Source organism: Salvelinus alpinus, chromosome 5 (assembly GCF_045679555.1).
Source record: "Salvelinus alpinus chromosome 5, SLU_Salpinus.1, whole genome shotgun sequence".
Taxonomy (NCBI): Eukaryota; Metazoa; Chordata; class Actinopteri; order Salmoniformes; family Salmonidae; genus Salvelinus; species Salvelinus alpinus.
The window spans coordinates 91,829,122-91,850,726 of record NC_092090.1 but is presented as its reverse complement, the minus strand read 5'-3'; positions in this window follow the sequence as shown (position 1 = coordinate 91,850,726).

Genomic DNA, 21,605 nt, shown 5'->3' with positions numbered 1-21,605 from the left:
TACTAATTCTCTTATAGCTCTATGCTCACTCTACCTAGTTGTATATAATACAAAAATTAAGTGAGAATAGGCATTGGTCTGAAGCCGAAAAAGGAAGGAAATTCACAAGCACCACAATGTCCAGTCCATCCATGCTCTACCAAGATTTTTCAGCACACAGCTTTGACCTACTACATTAGCTATGTTGGTATTGTACTTCAAACTATGTGTAGGCAGGTTGCTTAAGATTCAAACCTTCTCAAATAGCCTAGTTCATACTCATAAAGGAGGTGCTTCCACAATGTGATTTGTACCGCATGCAAGGTAAAGTATTGGATTCTTCACACACCACAGTAAGACATAATCCCATTAAGCTACCTTTTTAAAGCTTTTAAAAAATAAATGAAATGAAAGCTATCTTAGCTTTTATACTTACTGTCACATCTGCTCCTGCTACGCCCTCTGGTGTTCATCCGGTATCTTCTTAACCAGCAGTTACTCCCCCAGTACTCTCTCTCTCTCCCTCTCTGTGTGATTGTGTGGTTGGAGACAGGTGTGCTGGAGTCAGAGCAAATCCCTTCCAGCTGCAACTCGTTCCATAATCAAGACCTCTACAAATACTCAGTCCTGCCATTTCCACTCTGCCAGATTGTAATCTCTGCTCAGTCAGTTATTATTCTAGCCTTGTATGATTACGCAAGTGCCTGTTAGGCTGTTGTGCCTGTTTCCCTGCCTCACACCATTTATCCTCTCATTGCAGTTACCGCTCTCTCTGTCTCCTGTTCCACATCTCACCACCCAACTACCTTGCTCTGGATTTTACTCACCATCACTACCTTGGATTCCCCTCAGGATCTGTTTACCCTGTTCAACTCAGCCAACTCCAACCTCAGTCTCCACATCTGGTTTTTCTGCAACTCATCTGAGCTTCCCAGGATCTGCACTCCATATCTCTCTGTGTAACAAATATTTTGGTTCATTCATCCCCGTTTCCTCATCTGAGTCTGCTCTTGGGTTCCACGGTGTCGCTCCGCTTAACACTTACAAGACCATCAGGCATGATTGAGCTGTTTTGTCTTGTAGTTATCTGGTGCATGGCTGTATTTCCTTAAACCTTTATTATAGCAATACATGTCATTTCAATAAATTATCATGACATCCTTTTTTGGTTAGTAGGTGCCCAACGTAACAGGTAGTGTGTTGGAGACAGATATGTCTGCTAGCTGTTAGCTTACCTGTGTAATACTGGCAAAAGCTCAGAACCACTTGTGTTTTAACATAGTCCTGTTTTATCAATTGCTGTACTGATCAATGGACCGTTCATTACCTCTGTCAATGTGTAGCTTCAAGTTATATTTGTACTCTTTTTTTGTTGCAATAAAGACAATGCAACAATACACATTTACAATAGGCCTATATCTAAAAATATATACAGCCAAATGTGGAATGCCTTGACACAGCCACTAACCGTGGTATATTGGCCATATACCACAAATCCCTGAGGTGCCTTATTGCTATTATAAACTGGTTATGTAATAAGAAGAATAAAAATAAATGTTTTGTCATACCTGTGGTATACAGTCTGACATACCACAGCTTTCAGCCAATCAGCATTCAGGGCTCGAACCACCCAGTTTATAATACAGCATAACACATGCTCTCCTTGTGAACTCTCACAATGTTGTGCGTTTTATTTATTGATAAGATCCCAGCTCATAATCCTACTGATCATTGCTCAAAGCAAATTGCCAAGAGCAAGGAAACAAAGACTGAAGCAAATATTTACTATAAGATTACACAATGTAGCTGGCTACAGCATGGGAAAGGGGGATACCTACTCAGTTGCACAACTGAATGCATTCAACAGAAACGTGTCTTCCGCATTTAACCCAATCCCTCTGAATCAGAGAGGTGCAGGGGGCTGTCTTAATTAACATCCACAGCACCCAGGGAACAGTGAGTTAACTGCCTTGTTCAGGTGCAGAACAACAGATTTTTACCTTGTCAGCTCAGGGATTCGATCCAGCAACCTTTTGGTTACTGGCCCAACGGTCTAACCACTAGGCTACCTGCATGCACAACTGACGTTCTGTTTACATGTGCATTTGGGGTTCAACAATTTACCATATGCGGTTCAACATAGCTAACTTACTGTTACTTAACAACAACAAAAATGTTTTCTCAGCTATGGTTTGTGTTGTGGTCTTGGTTGTTCTTAGTTGAGGAAATGTAGCGTAGCTAACTGCAGTGTGTGTCCTGTCTGAAATCTGGCTACCTCGTCAGGGCCGTTCCTGGCCATTCTGCTACCCTAAGCAAGACAACAAAATTGCAGCCCCTACTAGAATAGTCCCAGTAAGCAAAATGACATTGAAAAGACGTCTGAAATACGTATTGTTCCAGATGTTGAATTTAGATTAACTTTAGGTTCTGAATTAAAGTTGAAAATACATATTTTCCAGGCATTGAAAGTACTTATTTTCCGGATGTTGAAAATGTGGATTTTCCAGACGTTGAAATAAGGTCAATTTTCGGTTCTGAATAAAAGTTGAAAAGGCCTCGTCTATGTTTGAGAACATTTTTATTGTTTTTGAGCAGAATTAAGTGATGTTTTATGTATTGTTGGAAGCGCGTCTTGGGCAGAAAATGCCACCCTCGTCAATCTTCTGCCATAGGCCGCCATTCCTAATGAGCGGGCCGGCCCTGTACCTCGTCTTAATGTTACTGTAGTTTGGTCTGTGCAATGCAAATGAACATGATTAGTGTAAGAAATTGTATAAGATACTGGTAACTTGTTTTAACCACTTCTCAACATAAGCTATAATTTGGCACAACATCCACCCATCCCCCACTATACCCCCACTTTTGTACCTTGTTAAGTAACCACAGACCCACATACTCAACCCTCCCCCATGAATAGGACTCTGTTAAAACAGAGGCATATACATTATGCTCAAGGATGAGACTATAAGACAATGAACTGTGGGAAGGGCCAATGGAAACGTCGACATCAGGCCGAACAGGATTACCCACGACCCAGATCGACCAATAGGAAGGCCAGACTTCAAGATCAACCTACTTTGCTTGTTGCCTATATAATCTGTATGTACTGCTTAGAGGGGCTCTCTTCTCCGACGATTTCATAAGAATCTGACAGAAAGGGGCCGTGCACGTTTTTGCCTGATATCTTTACACTTGAATAAAACGGCCTTATTATAAAATGATCCACCTCGTCCTATTGTCTCTACTTGATCTCCTGTCTCCTGTAAACGTTTTATCAACATTAGCGTGTCAGTTTCCCAAAGTTTGGTGTTTTAAACTTAACGTTAACTAGTTACGTTTTGTGTAAGAAAGTATGAAATATTGTGGTGCATGAACTGGCCATACATGTTAGCTAACGTTACAGTCTTACGTTGGCTAAGGTTACTTAGCTAGCTACAGTTAGTTAGCTATCATAGCAGCCAAGGACGTTCACTAGTTTATTTGTGCATATTTGTTTTTATGCTCCGATTACACGTTAACACATGATTACTCCAGCCGTATGTGAAAACCTTTCCCAGGTAGCACAAACATCTGGCCCACACCTGGCCTGATTCCGGCAGATCTAAAACTGCTGGCCCAGGTCTGGCAGCCGGATCCGACCTGAGTCCGAAATTAATGACGGTAACCGATAGAACTAACAACCAGGTTTAGCGGTAGGATGAAGTAGTATGAATTCACTTATAAATGAAAACATGTCATTTTGACCAGTAAATGTGTGCTTGTTTTCTTTGGCAACCGTGGTATAAGCGGGATAAACACCTCCGCTCCGTACATGATCTGGAACTAATAAACTCGGGCAGTACCATTAGACCCAGATAATGTACAAAGGTCAGTGTTTATCCCTTACATGTTTGTATGTGTGTATGTAGATGTATCTATGTTTCTCTGGGTCTATCTGCCCTTTCCTTGCTGTGTTTGGTCCTCTCCTTTCTGCCTCAGTCTCTGTCTGGTGCATGCTGCAGCAACCTTATGACGAACTTCTCCGTCTCTCCATCTGCAGCCTTGGATGCGAAAGTGTTTCTCCTGACAGCACCTGTCAGGAAAAACAAAGTAATAGTTACAACAATTAGTTACAAATATTTTGACACCACACAAAATCCTGAGAATCACAATCCAGACCTCAAATGGGACGCACATCAACACAACGCTACAACCAGAGGTTTTCAATTTCAACACTGCGTCAAACAGATCGAGATAAAGATGTGCCTGTTGTAGCGCCACCGTGTGGTCAATCCAAATGTGCTTGCATATGTTCAATCTTGACAGGGTTTGGAATGTAAGTACCAAGTTTGGTTACAGTACAAATATCCATGTCTGATTTATATCCATTTATGTACCAGACTACGCCCACATTAATGTTTATTGGTCAGTTGTTTGACATACTAGCCTGGAAAATATTGTTGAAAGACATTGGTCCATAGATGCCATTATCAAGTGTCATCCAGATCGGCCCTGTGGTTCTGGAGGAGATGTCATTTAAGTGTTTTCAAAAATTCAAAATGGCGGAAAATCCATCATGGCAAACCTTGTGGGTCCTTGAGGCAAATTTTTTCCCTGTGACAAGAGGGAATTATGCACAGAATTTCAGGACTCTAGGTCAGGGATGGGCAACTGGCAGCCCGCAAAGGCCTCAGATCAATTTCCATTGGAAAATAACTATTTTCTGTGATCTACTGTCAGGCTATGTCCTAATAGTATTCTTAATTCCTAATTCTATGGTCAGGCCACTGTCTGTCTCTCACACCAGTCTCTCTTATCTTGGGTTCCGTGCCCAGTATTCAAAAGCTGCCTTTCCAGAGCGCACGCTGATGCTGTAACTAGTAAGTTGGTTGTCTCTTCTTTCTTCAGTCTCGTGCTGCGATGCATTCTGTTGTTATGTGAACGATTGGCTGAGCCTTGGATACAGCAGCCAGTATTGCTCCAAAAGCGCATCACTCGTTCGCTTACAGCCAGTAGTGATCCAACGCCTCCTAACCAGCCTTGGGCTCCCAGTCAGCCCAAAGGTTATCTTAAGAGCCGGTGAGGTGGCGATGATGGGACTGGGAGTTGGCATCCTCTCTCACATCAAAACATACCTGCAGACGAGAAACGGATGGAGAGAGAGAGCATGCTTAAGCCTTGTTTTTAAAAATATTTTATTCTAACACTGTCAGTCATCATAATCATCAAGAGGTGAAATGCAAAACTGACCTTGGATCATTAACTCTGGGACTACTACATCTCTATCTAAAGCATCTCTTTAATAATATTTCCTGTTGACCCGACCAAGTGACCTCTGCTCATGCTGTGCCCTCTGTGTAGCCAGTTCAGATGCAGGAGGGGTTTACCGACACAGCTGATATAACCTAGAGGATTTAGGGGGAAGAGGGGTGAAGTGAAGGAGAGAGACTAATATTGAGAATATAAGGTAGTTAAAGAGACAGTGTTCAAAAGGAATCTGTGTGTGTGGCCTCACCCGGTGTCCACACTAAATGGCTGCAGAGTACTTTATGCTGAGAAACATGCACAGACAGACAAGGACAAACAATATAGCGTAGTAATAGAAATAATGAAGTATCTTACTATTCTCCATGGTTGGTCCTCTGCCTATTCTTTGAAGGTGGAAGCAGCCACAGTTATACACCTGAGCCTGCTTACTGCACAACACATTAATCAGATTGATACATGAGTGTGTAATAGGGTGTCTAATTGTTCCATTTTTTTTCAATATGGGTGACTTAAAATAGCCTGTTTTGTTTTTGTACAGACATCACCCTGACCTAAACAGCACACTCACCTGAAAAGTAGAAATCAAAGAGAGAGAAACTGGGAATTGAATAACTGCAGTTGACACAGCTAAGTAAATGGAACAACACTCTATAGATCCTCTTAAGGATCCACCCCTTTTTTTTCAATTTTCACCTAAAATGACACACAAATCTAACTGCCTGTAGCTCAGGCCCTGAAGCAAGGATATGCATATTCTTGATACCATCTGAAAGTAAACACTTTGAAGTTTGTGGAAATGTGAAAGGAATGTAGGAGAATATAACACATTAGATCTGGTAAAAGATAATACAAAGAAAAAACCAAACGTTTTTGTGTATTCTTTTGTACCATCATCTTTGAAATGCAAGAGAAAGGGCATAACAAATTATTCGAGCCCAGGTGCAATTTAGACTTTGGCCACTAGATGGCAGCACTGTATGTGCAAAGTTTTAGAGTGATCCAGTGAAATCCTGCATATCTGTTCAAAATGTTGTATCAAGACTGCCCAAATATGCCTAATTGTTTAATTCATGCATTTTCAAGTTCATAATTGTGCACTCTCCTCAAACAATAGCATGGTATTATTTCACTGTAATAGCTACTGTAAATTGGACAGTGCAGTTAGATTAACAAGAATTTAAGCTTTCTGCCCAAAACAGATATGTCTATGTCCTGGGAATTGTTTTTGTTTCTTACAACCTCATGCTAATCACATTAGCCTACGTTTGCTCTACCGACACCGATCCTGAACAAGTTTTTTTTAAAGAGCCTGTGGTTGTGCAGTGTAGTCTATGGTGTTGCCAGGGTACAGCACCCTCTTCGAAGAAGTACGAGGTGAAGATCTCCCACACACAGATTGCCTCTCTTGCTGTGTTGTTGGACTAGGAAACAATCTGCAACACACACGATACAATACAATTTTAATAGCCTAAACCTAAACCCGGTTGCTAAACTAAAAATGGTCGTTGGCGCCTTTGGAACATTAGACTAACCCCACAGTTACTCACGGGTTCATACAAACCCCCTTGAAACCAATAGTTCCAAGGACGTTGCCTATTTATAATCCAATTGTCAGAAAGTGCCCTGCATGTATCCGAAAACCAAACCATCCTCCCCAGCTCCCGATCCGTCGAACCCAAACTAGCTCCCAAAGGAACTGGAACCTTCATCAATCCACCCAAGCAGCAAGCGAATTGAGACAACTCGATTGCTAAGTTAAACTATACATTTTCTTTATTTAAGGTAAAGTAGGGCGCAGTTAAAACCAATTCAGGAAAAAACTATTTTTAGTACACAAAATGTTTTCCCACTTCACAAGAGTATCTCTCCCTCTTTTTTCTCTCCTAAGCAACAACAGAAAAAACCTGTGAAGCCCTCTGCACACCACCCATAGTCCAACTTGACTGGCCCAAACAGGCACACACCCTTCAAGTGAACACAAACTATCCCAACATATTTAAAGTAACAGTACATAATCATTTAACCAACATAAGCCCAACAACGAATGCTGTAGTAAAATGTAGACCTTATGAAAATAAAACAAATCTGATTCAAATGTATACAAGGTATACAAAATATACATATTATTATTACTTAAACCATAGTTCTAAATACATGTTTTAACAAGGTATTACATACTCCCCCTACCCAAAAAATAGGCATGTCCTCATGACAAGTAAACCAGGGTAAAGAACATAGTACGTACAAACACAGGAAATGTGTGAACCTGTCTGTTCTGTTTCTTAGAATAACTCAAAGGGCATAAGGGATAGGCCTACACATAATACTATCCAATCCACTTGTATATGGAGGTGATATCCTTCTCTCACAGTTGAAGTGTACCTATGATAAAAATTACAGACCTCTACATGCTTTGTAAGTAGGAAAACCTGCAAAATTGTCAGTGTATCAAATACTTGTTCTCCCCACTGTATCTCACTATAGGAACAGACACCACACTAGGAACTCCAGGTGTATCACAGGTCAGTAGTGTAGGAGCTTTCTTAGTTCTTAGAGATCATCTTATCTCTGCTTCTGCTTCCTTCATTTCTTCTGAGTTGTCTTCAACTGAAACAGATTTCTTAACCTCATTTGTTTCATCCTCATTTGTTCTATATGTTTCCTCAGTTTCAGTTGTTTATGTTGCTTCTTAAGCTTTATTTGTTTCTTCAGTGGACTCCCGTTTATTTTTCTTCTCCTGATCTCGCCTCAGGTTCTCCAGTCATCATATTCCATGTAATGTCCAAGTCCATACTATAAGTTTCATTCATTTCTTTATCTTCTTTTCTTGACAGTTTGTGTCAAGGCGATCATACCACACTCCAATGTCTTCATTCTCTGAATCGACATCTTCAAGATCTTCAGATTTCTCTGGATTATTCACTTCTCCACTTGAAGTGCTGCTTTCAGGATTGTTCGAATTCACGTCGGTCTGCTTCTTTTTTACGTCTTTCTTCTAAGGGTACTTCAACTCAGTGTTGGCTCAACATCAGACACTGGTTCTAAGCATATTTTCTGTCCTTTCTGGATTTTGATGGGTCCATCTCCGTTCTCTGGTTTCAACCGGAACACAGGTAAGTTTGGCATTTTGACTTTCAACAACATAAGCCCAGCGATCCGCCAGCTTGTGCTTTCCTTTCAGTCCTAGATTCCGTACCAAGACTCTGTCTCCAGGCATAAGATGGTGATAGTGAATATTCTGATCATATCTTTGTTTGTTCCCTTTGTTCTGTTTGTCAGATGTGGTCTCTGCGAGTTTGTATGCAGCTTGCAACTCTTTCCTCATGTCTGACACGTAGTTCAGGTAAGTCTTCTCTGATGCTCCATCACTTGAGACTCTGAAGAACAAGTCTATAGGTAACCTTCCTTCACGACCAAACATGAGAAAGTACAGAAAGTATCCAGTTGATTCATTCAGAGTGCAATCGTACGAATGTACAAGACGTCCAATATGCTGACTCAATTTGCTCTCACTTTGGATCCAGTGTTCCAAGCATGTTCAACAACATTCTATCAAATCTCTCAGGTTGTGGATCTCCCTGAGGATCGTACGGCCTTTGGAGATTATAACAGTACATAGCCAAGATGTTCAAATATTCATAGATGACCAGCAGGGTCAAATAATAATAATCACAGTGGTTGTAGAGGGTGCAACAGGTCAGCACCTCAGAAGTAAATGTCAGTTGGCTTTTCATAGCCGATCGTTCAGAGTTAAAGACAGCAGGTGCGGTAGAGAGAGAGAGAGTCGAAAACAGCAGGTCCGGGACAGGGTAGCACGTCTGGTGAATAGGCCAGGGTTTCATAGCTGCAGGCAGAACAGTTGTAACTGGAGCAGCAGCACGACCAGGTGGACTGGGGACAGCAAGTAGTCATCAGGCCTGGTAGTCCTGAGGCATGGTCCTAAGGCTCAGGTCCTCTGAGAGAAGAGAGAAAGAATTAGAGGGAGCATACTTAAATTCACACAGAACACCGGATAAGACAGGAGAAATACTCCAGATATTACAGACTGATCCTAGCCCCCCTGACACAAACTATTGCAGCATAAATACTGGAGGCTGAGACACGAGGGGTCGGGAGACACTGTGGCCCCGTCCGACGTTACCCCCGGACAGGGCCAACCAGGCAGGGTACAACCCCACCCACTTTGCCAAAGCACAGCCCCCACACCACTAAACGGATCTCTTCAACCATCAACTTACTACCCTGAGACAAGGCCGAGTATAGCCCACGAAGATCTCCCCCACAGCACAAACCCGAGGGGGGCGCCAACCCGGACAGGAAGATCACATCAGTGACTCAACCCACTCAAGTAATGCACCCCTCCAAGGGACGGCATGGAAGAGCACCAGAAAGCCAGTGACTCAGCCCCCGTCATAGGGTTAGAGGCAGAGAATCCCAGCGGAGAGAGGGGAACCGGCCAAGCAGAGACAGCAAGCTTAGTGAGACTATCATTTGTTTTTCAACACCTCTTAAGGATCTGCCCCTATTTTTAAAATTTTCGGACTAAAATGACATACCCAAATCTAACTGCCTGTAGCTCAGGCCCTGAAGCAAGGATATGCATATTCTTGGTACCATTTGAAAGGAAACACTTTGAAGTTTGTGGAAATGTGAAAGTAATGTAGGAGAATATAACACAATAGATCTGGTAAAAGATAATACAAAGAAAAAAACAACCGTTCTTTTGTATTTTTTTGTACCATCATCTTTGAAATGCAAGAGATAGGCCATAATGTATTATTCCAGCCCAGGTGCAATTTAGATTTGGCCATTAGATGGCAGCAGTGTATGTGCAACGTTTTAGACTGATCCAATGAACCATTACATTTCTGTTCAAAATGTTGTATCAAGACTGCCCAAATATGCCTAATTTGTTTATTAATAACTTTTCATGTTCAAAATTGTGTGCACTCTCCTCAAACAATAGCATGGTATTCTTTCACTGTAATAGCTACTGTAAATTGGACAGTGCAGTTAGATTAACAAGAATTTAAGCTTTCTGCCAATATCAGATATGTCTATGTCCTGGAAAATGTTCTTGTTACTTACAACCTCATGCTAATCGCATTAGCCTACGTTTGCTCAACCGTCCCGTGGAAGGGACACCGATCCCAAAGATGTATTATGACTGTTGGGAAAGCATTCCAGGTGATGCTGGTTGAGAGAATGCCAAGAGTGTGCAAAGCTGTAATCAAGGCATAGGGTGGCTACTTTGAAGTATCTCAAATAAAAATATATATTTTTGGTTACTACATGATTCCATGTGTTATTTCATAGTTTTGATGTCTTCTCTAATATTCTACAATGTAGAAAATAGTAAACATAAAGAAAAACCCTGAAATGTGTAGGTGTGTCCAAACTTTTGACTGGTACTGTATGTCATCGGATTGATGTCTGTTCTGACCTCGAACTTTGCTCCGTACAGGTAATCGTGCAGTTTGTCAATGACGGCCCACTTTAAGGCTAGATATTGTAATTTATGAGCAGGGTAATTGCACTCAGACGGGGATAGACTTCGACTGACGAATGCAACTGGACGCAGATGGTGATCCTTCTCTTCTTGGTACAATACTTCACCTAACCCTTCAATGCTTGCATCAGCATGTAGTACATATGGCTGTTGATGGCTTGCAAAAGCCAGCACCGGAGCTTTAGTGAGGCTTTCTTTCAGTTTCTCAAAGGCCATTTCACAGGTATCATCCCACTTAGATTCGAAGAGTTCAGAAGGCTTGAAGTACACTGTCTATTTTTTCCTTGGGCTTTCTTCCTTTATTGGCTGAGAGAATGTAACCATACAGGAGTTGATTCAAAGGGTAACTCACTTGAGTAGTTTTTGACAAATCATCTACAATACCCACAGAATCAGAGAAAAGAACGCAGAACAGACCACAGTGTCTGGTCTCAGCCATGTGTTTGCCACTCCATCCTGGGATACTATGTGTCCAACATAGTTGACTGACGTTCGGCAGAATTTACACTTGTCCAAAGACAACTTCAGTCCTTCTTTCAAGCGATCCAACACTTTGAGAAGCCTCTCTTCGTGTTCTTCTAGTGTCTTTCCGAACACTATTAGGTCGTCTTAAGTACACTAGAACTTTGAGCAGGTTCATGTCTCCAACGGTCTGTTCCATAACACATTGAAAAGTTGCTGGTGCCATCCTCGGTCAAGCGCGATAGAACTTCGCCACCGGCCCCGTGGTACACCTGGCGTGCAGCGCCTGCCAAACAGCCGGGACTTCACTTTGTCAGCTTCACTCATTGGAATTTGATAATATCCACTTCTGAGATCCAACACGCTGACCCATTTGCTTTCATTCAAACTGGTCAGGGCATCTTCAGTTTGTGGAACGGTGTATTGGTCAGGAACTGTACGTCTGTTGAGCGTTCTGTAGTCCACACACATCCGTATGTTTCCGTTCTTCTTCCTCACTACTACAATTGGCGATACATAGGGGCTTCTGGACTGAGAGATGATTTCAGCATATTTCAGGTTCTTCAGATTTTTCCTTATATCTTCCACATCAGCTGGGGACAGCCGTCGAGACCTCTCCCTTAACCGTGTGTCATCAGTGACTCGGATGGTATGGCGAGTACTCTTGGAACAACCAACGTCAAACTCATGAGTTGAGAAAACGTATTTTCGTTCCATCTTGTCAGTTAACCTCCTATTCCATTCTTCAGATACAGGTGAGTCACCGAAGTTAAATGAAGAAGTAGTCAGCTTCTCAGGTAAGTTGTGCTTACTCCCCTCAGGGGCAGCAGGAACAGGAGCTACATCTACAAGAAACAGGTAAGCAATGGGCATGCCACATTTTAAGGTTATCTCCCATGACGATACATTTCTGACTGTAACTGTTAGTCTTCTAGATGACACAGGCGTACACGTCTGAATGTCAGGTCTCACAAGAAGTTCTTATGGAAACCGGGAATCTTCTGGACACTGGGATTCTTCAGGCCTATCTACCAAAATGGTCTGAGCACAAGGTGATCTAGGAAACTTCTGAGTCCTATTCGGTGACTCTATTCGGTGACTCTATTCGGTGACTCTATTCGGTGACTCTATTCGGTGACTCTATTCGGTGACTCTATTCGGTGACTCTTGCTAGTTCACCAGGGGGCAATGTTACAGGTTGTCTATGAAAACCATAAAGTTCCTCTTTTCTGGTCATCAACATCAGTTGGGATCTCTTTCACTTTCAGGGTGCTCCTGAGTGGCGCAGCGGTCTAAGGCTCTTCATCTCAGTGCTAGAGGCACCACTACAGATCCTGGTTCGATTCCAGACTGTATCACAACAGGCCACGATCGGGAGTCCCATAGGGCGGCGCACAATTGGCCCAGTGTCGTCCGGGTTAGGGTTTGGCCGGGGTAGGCTGTCATTGTAAATCAGAATTTGTTCTTAACTGACTTGCCTAGTTAAATAAAGGTTAAAAATAAAACATAAAATTAAATCTCATAAGCCTCTTTGATAGCAGGATGAACTTTAACTCAGGAACTGTGCTCAGGAAGCCTTCACCTCCTTTCTCTTCCCAGGCCATCAGCCTTCTCACCACAGAAGTGTTTGTACCAACTAGGATAGAGACTTCAAGGCCGGGATTGGTAAACGAACACAAGTGCTTCTATGGTCTCCACTACACCTACTACTGATCCTGAAAACTTCAACAACAAATAGCCATCATAGGGGTGGGTATTGCTCTGAGATAAGGCTCCAAGTGTTCAATGGGCTTTAATGGCGTCAAGTACGTTGTAAAAGGATATGTAGGGTGATCTGAGACCCGCTATCTAGTAAAGCTTTAGCATAGATGCTTTCAATCTGTACAGAAACAACAGTGCTAGGGCCCACTAAGCCGGTAGGTACAGTAGTATATATTTTGCTTCTTCACGTTTCTTGTTGCACTTGGTGGAACTTATCTTCACCGAGACGTCAGGCCGCTCCTTTACTGGTTCCCACTGTAGTTTCCTATTGAACGTTTCTGGCTGATGAGACGCTTGTTGACTTTCCTCAGATTTTCTTCACCCTCACAGTCTTGTTTGAAGTGTCCATCCTCTCCACATTTATAGCAGAAGATGCCAGGTCGGCCTTTATCCTTAGTGGGACCTTAATGGATCAGCGTTCTTCCTTCTGACTTTGAATGCGGAATCTGTCTTCTGAGTGAGCGTGTCAGGTTTACCTTAGTCACATCCTGTGACATCTCAACCAAGACATAGTGCTTTTTACCAGAAGCATACGAGCATTGATTTCACACCAAAGCCTTCCCAAAAGGTTTGACATGACTGAGGGCTTCATTATCAGAAACTTGGCTGAAGAAATCTGTGTCAAATAACTGGATTTCTATTGATGGGTACACGTTTTTTTGAACGGATCGGATGAGTAGAGGAGGGGTTGCAATTTATGTGAAATACGAGTTTAACACCTCTGAAATTCTCTCGATCACCAAAGCCAAACATTTTGAATTGCTTGCGGTTAAAATGAACATATTTAAGAACTCCCACATCACTGTAGTCGGCTACTACAGACCGCCCTCGGCTTCGGGAGACGCACTAAATTCTCTTTCTGATGTCCTGCACATGTTAAATGACTCTGAATTCATTATTTTAGGAGATTTGAACTGGGACATGCTTACATCTGTATCAGACTCTTTTAAAGAACTGTGTGACTCTCTGCATCTCACTCAATTAATTAATGCGCCTACAAGACCGAATCCCAGAGCACCTGACAAATCAACGCTATTGGACATTATTCTAACGAATACCCATCGACTGGGATATTCTGTAATGATGTCAGTGATCACTGTGCAATTGCTTGTGTTAGAAATACACAAATGACCAAAGCCAAACCCTGTTATATTTTTACAATACATTTTAGACAGTTTGAAGAGCAAACGTTCTTACATGATCGGTACCATAATATTGACAGAGTAAAGTCTGATTCATATTTTTATATGAAATTTGTGTCGATTTGTGATAAGCATGCCCCTGTGAAGAAATATGGAACCAGTGGAAGGGACAATCCCTGGTTTTCAGATAACCTGGCAGAATTAAGTAGAAAGAGAAATATCTATTGGGCTCAAGCTAGACATACAAATGCTCCTGTTGACTGGGCCTCCTTCAGAGCGCTAAGAAACAAATGCACATGATTGATCAGGAAGTCCAAATCAGATTACTATTTAAATGCAGTCACAGAGAACCTAAACAACCCTACCAAGTTCTGGAAGCTAATCAAATCAGTGTCATGTTCTAATGGATCCTCTGGCCTTCCTGACCATTTAATGATGGATTCTAATGAAGTGAAGGATAAAGCCGATATTGTAGGGGTTGTTAACAATCACTTCATATCTGCTGGTTCAGTTTTTTGATAATGGTAGGGCCCAGGCCTCTAATGTAAGCTCCAGTTACAGTCAACTAAGATATAGGCCCTCATGTGAACCATTTTAACTTAAAGCCTGTTTCTTATACTGAGGTCCATAAAGCACTAAAGGCAATAGACACTAAAAAGTCTGCAGGTCCAGACAACCTGGACCCCTACCTCTTAAAGATAGCAGCTGGAACTATTACTGAACCTGTGGCTCACATTTTCAACTTGAGTCTCTTGACCAATTCCATACCCAGCATTTGGAAATCAGCTTATGTCCTCCCGCTGCTAAAGGGAGGAGATCCCTCAGATGCTAATAACTATCGTCCTCTCTCTAAATTCCCTATCCTGGCCAAAGTCTAGAATCCCTAGTAAAAAAAACGTGTTAATTGAAAAGAACACACTGAGTGGGGTTCAGTCTGGCTTTAGATCGGGGCACAGCACCACAACTGCAGCTATGGCAGTGGCAAATGACACCATTAATGCACTTGACAAAAAGCAACATTATGCTGCTCTGTTTGTGGATTTATCAAAGGCCTTTGATTCAGTTGACCATGAATTGTTGCTAGCTAGACTCAGTAACATTGAGCTCAGTGAAAGGGCAGTAAATTGGTTTAGGAACTATCTTTCTGACAGAACACAATGTGTATATACTGACAATCACAAGTTTAGCTTTCTTGAGATGAATAGAGGTGTGCCCCAGGGTTCAATTTTAGCTCCTGTGTTGTTCTCAATTTTTATTAATGATTTGGGAAATGGGATGCAACCAGCAAAGTTACATTACATTTACGTCATTTAGCAGACGCTCTTATCCAGAGCGACTTACAAATTGGTGCATTCACCTTATGATATCCAGTGGAACAACCACTTTACAATAGTGCATCTAACTCTTTTAGGGGGGGGGGGGGGGGGTTAGAAGGATTACTTTATCCTATCCTAGGTATTCCTTAAAGAGGTGGGGTTTCAGGTGTCTCCGGAAGGTGGTGATTGACTCCGCTGACCTGGCGTCGTGAGGGAGTTTGTTCCACCATTGGGGTGCCAGAGCAGCGAACAGTTTTGACTGGGCTGAGCGGGAACTGTACTTCCTCAGAGGTAGGGAGGCGAGCAGGCCAGAGGTGGATGAACGCAGTGCCCTTGTTTGGGTGTAGGGCCTGATCAGAGCCTGAAGGTACGGAGGTGCCGTTCCCCTCACAGCTCCGTAGGCAAGCACCATGGTCTTGTAGCGGATGCGAGCTTCAACTGGAAGCCAGTGGAGAGAGCGGAGGAGCGGGGTGACGTGAGAGAACTTGGGAAGGTTGAACACCAGATGGGCTGCGGCGTTCTGGATGAGTTGTAGGGGTTTAATGGCACAGGCAGGGAGCCTAGCCAACAGCGAGTTGCAGTAATCCAGACGGGAGATGACAAGTGCCTGGATTAGGACCTGCGCCGCTTCCTGTGTGAGGCAGGGTCGTACTCTGCGAATGTTGTAGAGCATGAACCTACAGGAACGGGTCACCGCCTTGATGTTAGTTGAGAACGACAGGGTGTTGTCCAGGATCACGCCAAGGTTCTTAGCACTCTGGGAGGAGGACACAATGGAGTTGTCAACCGTGATGGCGAGATCATGGAATGGAACATCTATATGCAGATGATACAGTCATATATTCATGTGCTCCTTCTCTGGTCCAGACTGCTTTTCAGTCACTGCAGGCCTCCCTTTATGGTCTCAAACTGGTCTTGAATGTACAAAAAACTAAATTCATGACCTTAACCAGAGCTAGAACTCTGCCAGAGAACATTAGCACTGTCACATCTGGTTGCTTATCCATTGAAAAAGTGTCATCCTACAAATACCTAGGTATTTGGTTGGATGACAAGATGTCCTTTAAAGTTCATGTGGATAATCTTGTGACAAAGCTTAAATTTAAATTGGGTTTTTATTTTTGTAATAAGGCTTACTTCCCGCTTATTGCTAGAAAGAAGCTTGTTCAGGCCACGTTTCTCTCTGTAATTGATTATGGCGACTTGTTGTATATGCATGCAACCTCCATCCTATAGAGACTGGACTCTGTTAATCATGCATCTTTGCGCTTTATTACAAATGCCAAGTCACTCACCCACTATTGCACATTGTACCAAATGGTAGGTTGGACCTCACTTTATATGCGCAGAAAGATACATTTGTATGTCTTCACATCTACAAAGCCCTTTTGGGAAAACTCCCTCTTTACCTCTGTAGACTGGTCTCCTTCACCACCAGCAGTTACCTTACCCAGTCTGCTAGGTGGTTGCTACTAAATGTCCCCAAGACATTCACAGTATTAGGCAAGACTGCCTTATCGTCTTATGCACCAGATGCATGGAATAATTTACAGTCGTGGCCAAGTTTTGAGAATGACACAAATATTAATTTACACAAAGTTTGCTACCTCAGTGTCTTTAGATATTTATAATTACAAGCATTTCATAAGTGTCAAAGGCTTTTATTGACAGTTACATGAAGTTGATGCAAAGAGTCAATATTTGCACTGTTGACCCTTCTTTTTCAAGACCTCTGCAATCCGCCCTGGCATGCTGTCAAATAACTTCTGGGCCACATCCTGACTGATGGCAGCCCATTCTTGCATAATCAATGCTTGAAGTGTGTCAGAATTTGTGGGGTTTTGTTTGTCCACCCGCATCTTGAGGATTGACCACAAGTTCTCAATGGGATTAAGGACTGGGGGTTTCCTGGCCATGGACCCAAAATATCGATGTTTTGTTTCCCGAGCCACTTAGTTATCACTTTTGCCTTATGGCAAGGTGCTCCATCATGGTGTAAAAGGCCTTGTTCGTCACCAAACTGTTCCTGGATGGTTGGGAGAAGTTGCTCTTGAAGGATGTGTTGGTACCATTCTTTATTCATGGCTGTGTTATTAGGCAAAATTGTGAGTGAGCCCACTCCCTTGGCTGAGAAGCAACCCCACACATGAATGGTCTCAGGATGCTTTACTGTTGGCATGACACAGGACTGATAGTAGCGCTCACCTTGTCTTCTCCGGACAAGCTTTTTTCCGGATGCCCCGAACAATCGGAAAGGGGATTCATTAGAGAAAATGACTTTACCCCAGTCCTAAGCAGTCCAATCCCTGTACCCTTTGCAGAATATTAGTCTGTCCCTGATGTTTTTCATGGAGAGAAGTGGCTTCTTTGCTGCCCTTCTTGACACCAGGACATCCTCCAAAAGTCTTCGCCTCACTGTGCGTGCAGATGCACTCAGATGCACACCTGCCTGCTGCCATTCCTGAGCAAGCTCTGTACTGGTGGTGCCCCGATCCCGCAGCTGAATCAACTTTAGGAGACGGTCCTGGCGCTTGCTGGACTTTCTTGGGCGCCCTGAAGCCTTCTTCACAACAATTGAACTGCTCTCCTTGAAGTTCTTGATGATCCGATAAATGGTTGATTGAGGTGCAATCTTACTGGCAGCAATATCCTTGCCTGTGAAGCTCTTTTTGTGCAAAGCAATGATGACGGCACATGTTTCGTTGCAGGGAACCATGGTTGACAGAGGAAGAACAATGATTCCAAGCACCACCCTCCTTTTGAAGCTTCCAGTCTGTTATTCAAACTCAATCAGCATGACAGAGTGATCTCCAGCCTTGTCCTCGTCAACACTCACACCTGTGTTAACGAGAGAATCACTGACATGATGTCAGCTGGTCCTTTTGTGGCATGGCTGAAATGCAGTGGAAATGTTTTTGGGGGGATTCAGTTCATTTGCATGGCAAAGAGGGACTTTGCAATTAATTGCAATTCATCTGATCACTCTTCATAACATTCTGAAGTATATGCTAATTGCCATCATACAAACTGAGGCAGCAGACTTTGTGAAAATTAATATTTGTGTCATTCTCAAAACTTTTGGCCACGACTGTACAACCCATGCTTCATCTAGATATGTTAAGTGTCACTGAACGAATTTCAAAAATTGATGGAAGACTGTTACAGAGGAGTGTAAAGGCTTTTTTTAGGCTGGATCATGTTGTATGTTTTAATTATGTAATGCATTGATTGTTGCTGCCTTCTTGGCCAGGTTTCCCTTGAAAAAGAGACTATGGGTCTCAATGGGCTTTTCCTGGTTAAATAAAATTCAGTTCTTCATCTGTTACTTCAGACACATTACTCTGTACAACAGAGTATTGTGTGAAGCTACCTTCTGCTCAGTGCACCAAGCTACAATCTCATCAACCTCCATGTTGATGAGATCAATTGAGCAGCGTGGATTAGAAAAACACAGCACTAACAACTAGCAATTTAGTACAGTGACTCAGTGTAGAAGCTTAGTGGTTAGTGTTAATATGTATGCCTAATACACAATATCATTCAAGGAAAACAAATCAAATAATATCCCAGACGAGCCCCCAAAATCTAACACTCTTACCAAAGGCTCAGATAAATCAATACAGTAGTATGGTGAAAAACACCTCTCAGTTCATAATAAACCTGGTATAACTTAACTCGCTAGGGAAAAACTAAAGAGACCAGGGTTCTTACCTACAGATAGAATGTTTATATAGAAATAATGAATTATGAATGATACAATCTGCAATACAAACACGATACAATACAATTTTAATAGCCTAAACCTAAACCCGGTTGCTAAACTGAAAATGGTCGTTGGAGCAGCTGGAGCTCAAAAAAACATTAGGCTAACCCCACAGTTAGTCACAGTTTCGTAGAACCCAACATTTCCAAGGCCGTCGCCTACTTATAATCCAATTGGCAGAAAGTGCCCTGCATGCATCCGAAAAATGATGTCCAGCTTCAACAAAGGCCTCAAAGTCCCTCAGACCAAACCGTCCTCTCCAGCTCCCGATCCGACGAACCCAAGCTAGCTCCCAAAGCAACTGGAACCTTCGTCAAGCAGCATGCGAAATGAGACAACTCCTCTTTATTTAAGGTAAGTAAAGTAGGGTGCTGTTAAAACCAATTCGGGAAAACCTCTTTTAACTACACAACATGTTTTCCCACTTCCCAAGAGCATCTTTCACCCTTTTTTCTCTCCTAAGCATCAACGGAAAAACCCGTGAACCCTCTGCACACAACTCATAGTCCAACTTGATTGGCCCAAACGAACACACACCCTTCACGTGAACAGAAACGGTCCCTAACGTATTTAAAATAACAGTACATAAGAATTTAACCAACATAGGCCCAACAGCGAAGGCTGAAGTAAAATGTTGCGCTTATGAAAATAAAACAAATATGATTAAATGTATACAAAGTATACAAAATATTGTAACGACCCTGGGTTTATAAGCTCGGATATCGACTCTGCCGCTCGATCATGCTTTTTGGGCACAGGTGATGGCGCGCTGAACTTCGGACTAGAAGGTTGAGGGTTCGGACCAGCTCCTTGCCTGTTTCATTACAATGTACATATTATTATTACGTAAACCATAGTTCTAAATACAGTTGAAGTCGGAAGTTTACATACACCTTAGCCAAACACATTTAAACTCAGTTTTTCACAATTCCTGACATTTAATCCGAGTACAAATTCCCTGTCTTAGGTCAGTTAGGATCACCACTTTATTTTAAGAATATGAAATGTCAGAATAGTAGTAGAGAGAATGATTTATTTCAGCTTTTATATCTTTCATCACATTCCCAGTGGGTCAGAAGTTTACATACACTCAATTAGTATTTGGTAGCATTGCCTTTAAATTGTTTAACTTGGGTCAAAAATTTCGGGTAGCCTTCCACAAGCTTCCCACAATAAGTTGGGTGAATTTTGCCCATTCCTCCCGACGGAGCTGGTGTAACTGAGTCAGGTTTGTAGGCCTCCTTGCTCGCACACGCTTTTTCAGTTCTACTCACACATTTTCTATAGGATTGAGGTCAGGGCTTTGTGATGGCCACTCCAATACCTTGACTTTGTTGTCCTTAAGCCATTTTGCCACAACTTTGGAAGTATGCTTGGGGTCATTGTCCATTTGGAAGACCCATTTGCGACCAAGCTTTAACTTCCTGACTGATGTCTTGAGATGTTGCTTCAATATATCCATATAATTTTCCATCCTCATGATGCCATCTACTTTGTAAAGTGCACCAGTCCCTCCTTCAGCAAAGCACACCCACAACATGATGCTGCCACCCCCGTGCTTCACGGTTAGGATGGTGTTCTTCGGCTTGCAAGCCTCCCCCTTTTTCCTCCAAACATAACGATGGTCATGATGGCCAAACAGTTCTATTTTTGTTTCATCAGACCAGAGGACATTTCTCCAAAAAGTACGATCTTTGTCCCCATTTGCAGTTGCAAACCGTAGTCTGGCTTTTTTATGGCGGTTTTGGAGCAGTGGCTTCTTCTTTGCTGAGCGGCCTTTCAGGTTATGTCGAAATAGGACTTGTTTTACTGTGGATATAGATACTTTTGTACCTGATTCCTCCAGCATCTTCACAAGGTCCTTTGCTGTTGTTCGGGGATTTATTTGCACTTTCTCTAGGAGACAGAACGCGTCTCCTTCCTGAGCGGTATGACGGCTGTGTGGGCCCATGGTGTTTATACTTGCGTACTATTGTTTGTACAGATGAACGTGGTACCTCAGGCATTTGGAAATTGCTCCCAAGGATGAACCAGACTTGTGGAGGTCTACAATTTGTTTTCTGAGGTCTTGGCTGATTTATTTGGATTTTCCCATGATTTCAAGCAAAGAGGCACTGAGTTTGAAGGTAGGCCTTGAAATACATCCACAGGTACATCTCAAATTGACTCAAATTAGCCTATCAGAAGCTTCTAAAGCCATGTCATAATTTTTTGGAATTTTCCAAGCTGTTTAAAGGCACAATCAACTTAGTGTATGTAAACTTCTGACCCACTGGAATTGTGATACAGTGCATTATAAGTGAAATAATCTGTCTGTAAACAATTGTTAGAAAAATGACTTGTGTCATGCACAAAGTAGATGTCCTAACCAACTTGCCAAAACTATAGTTTGTTAACAAGACATTTGTGGAGTGGTTGAAAAACGA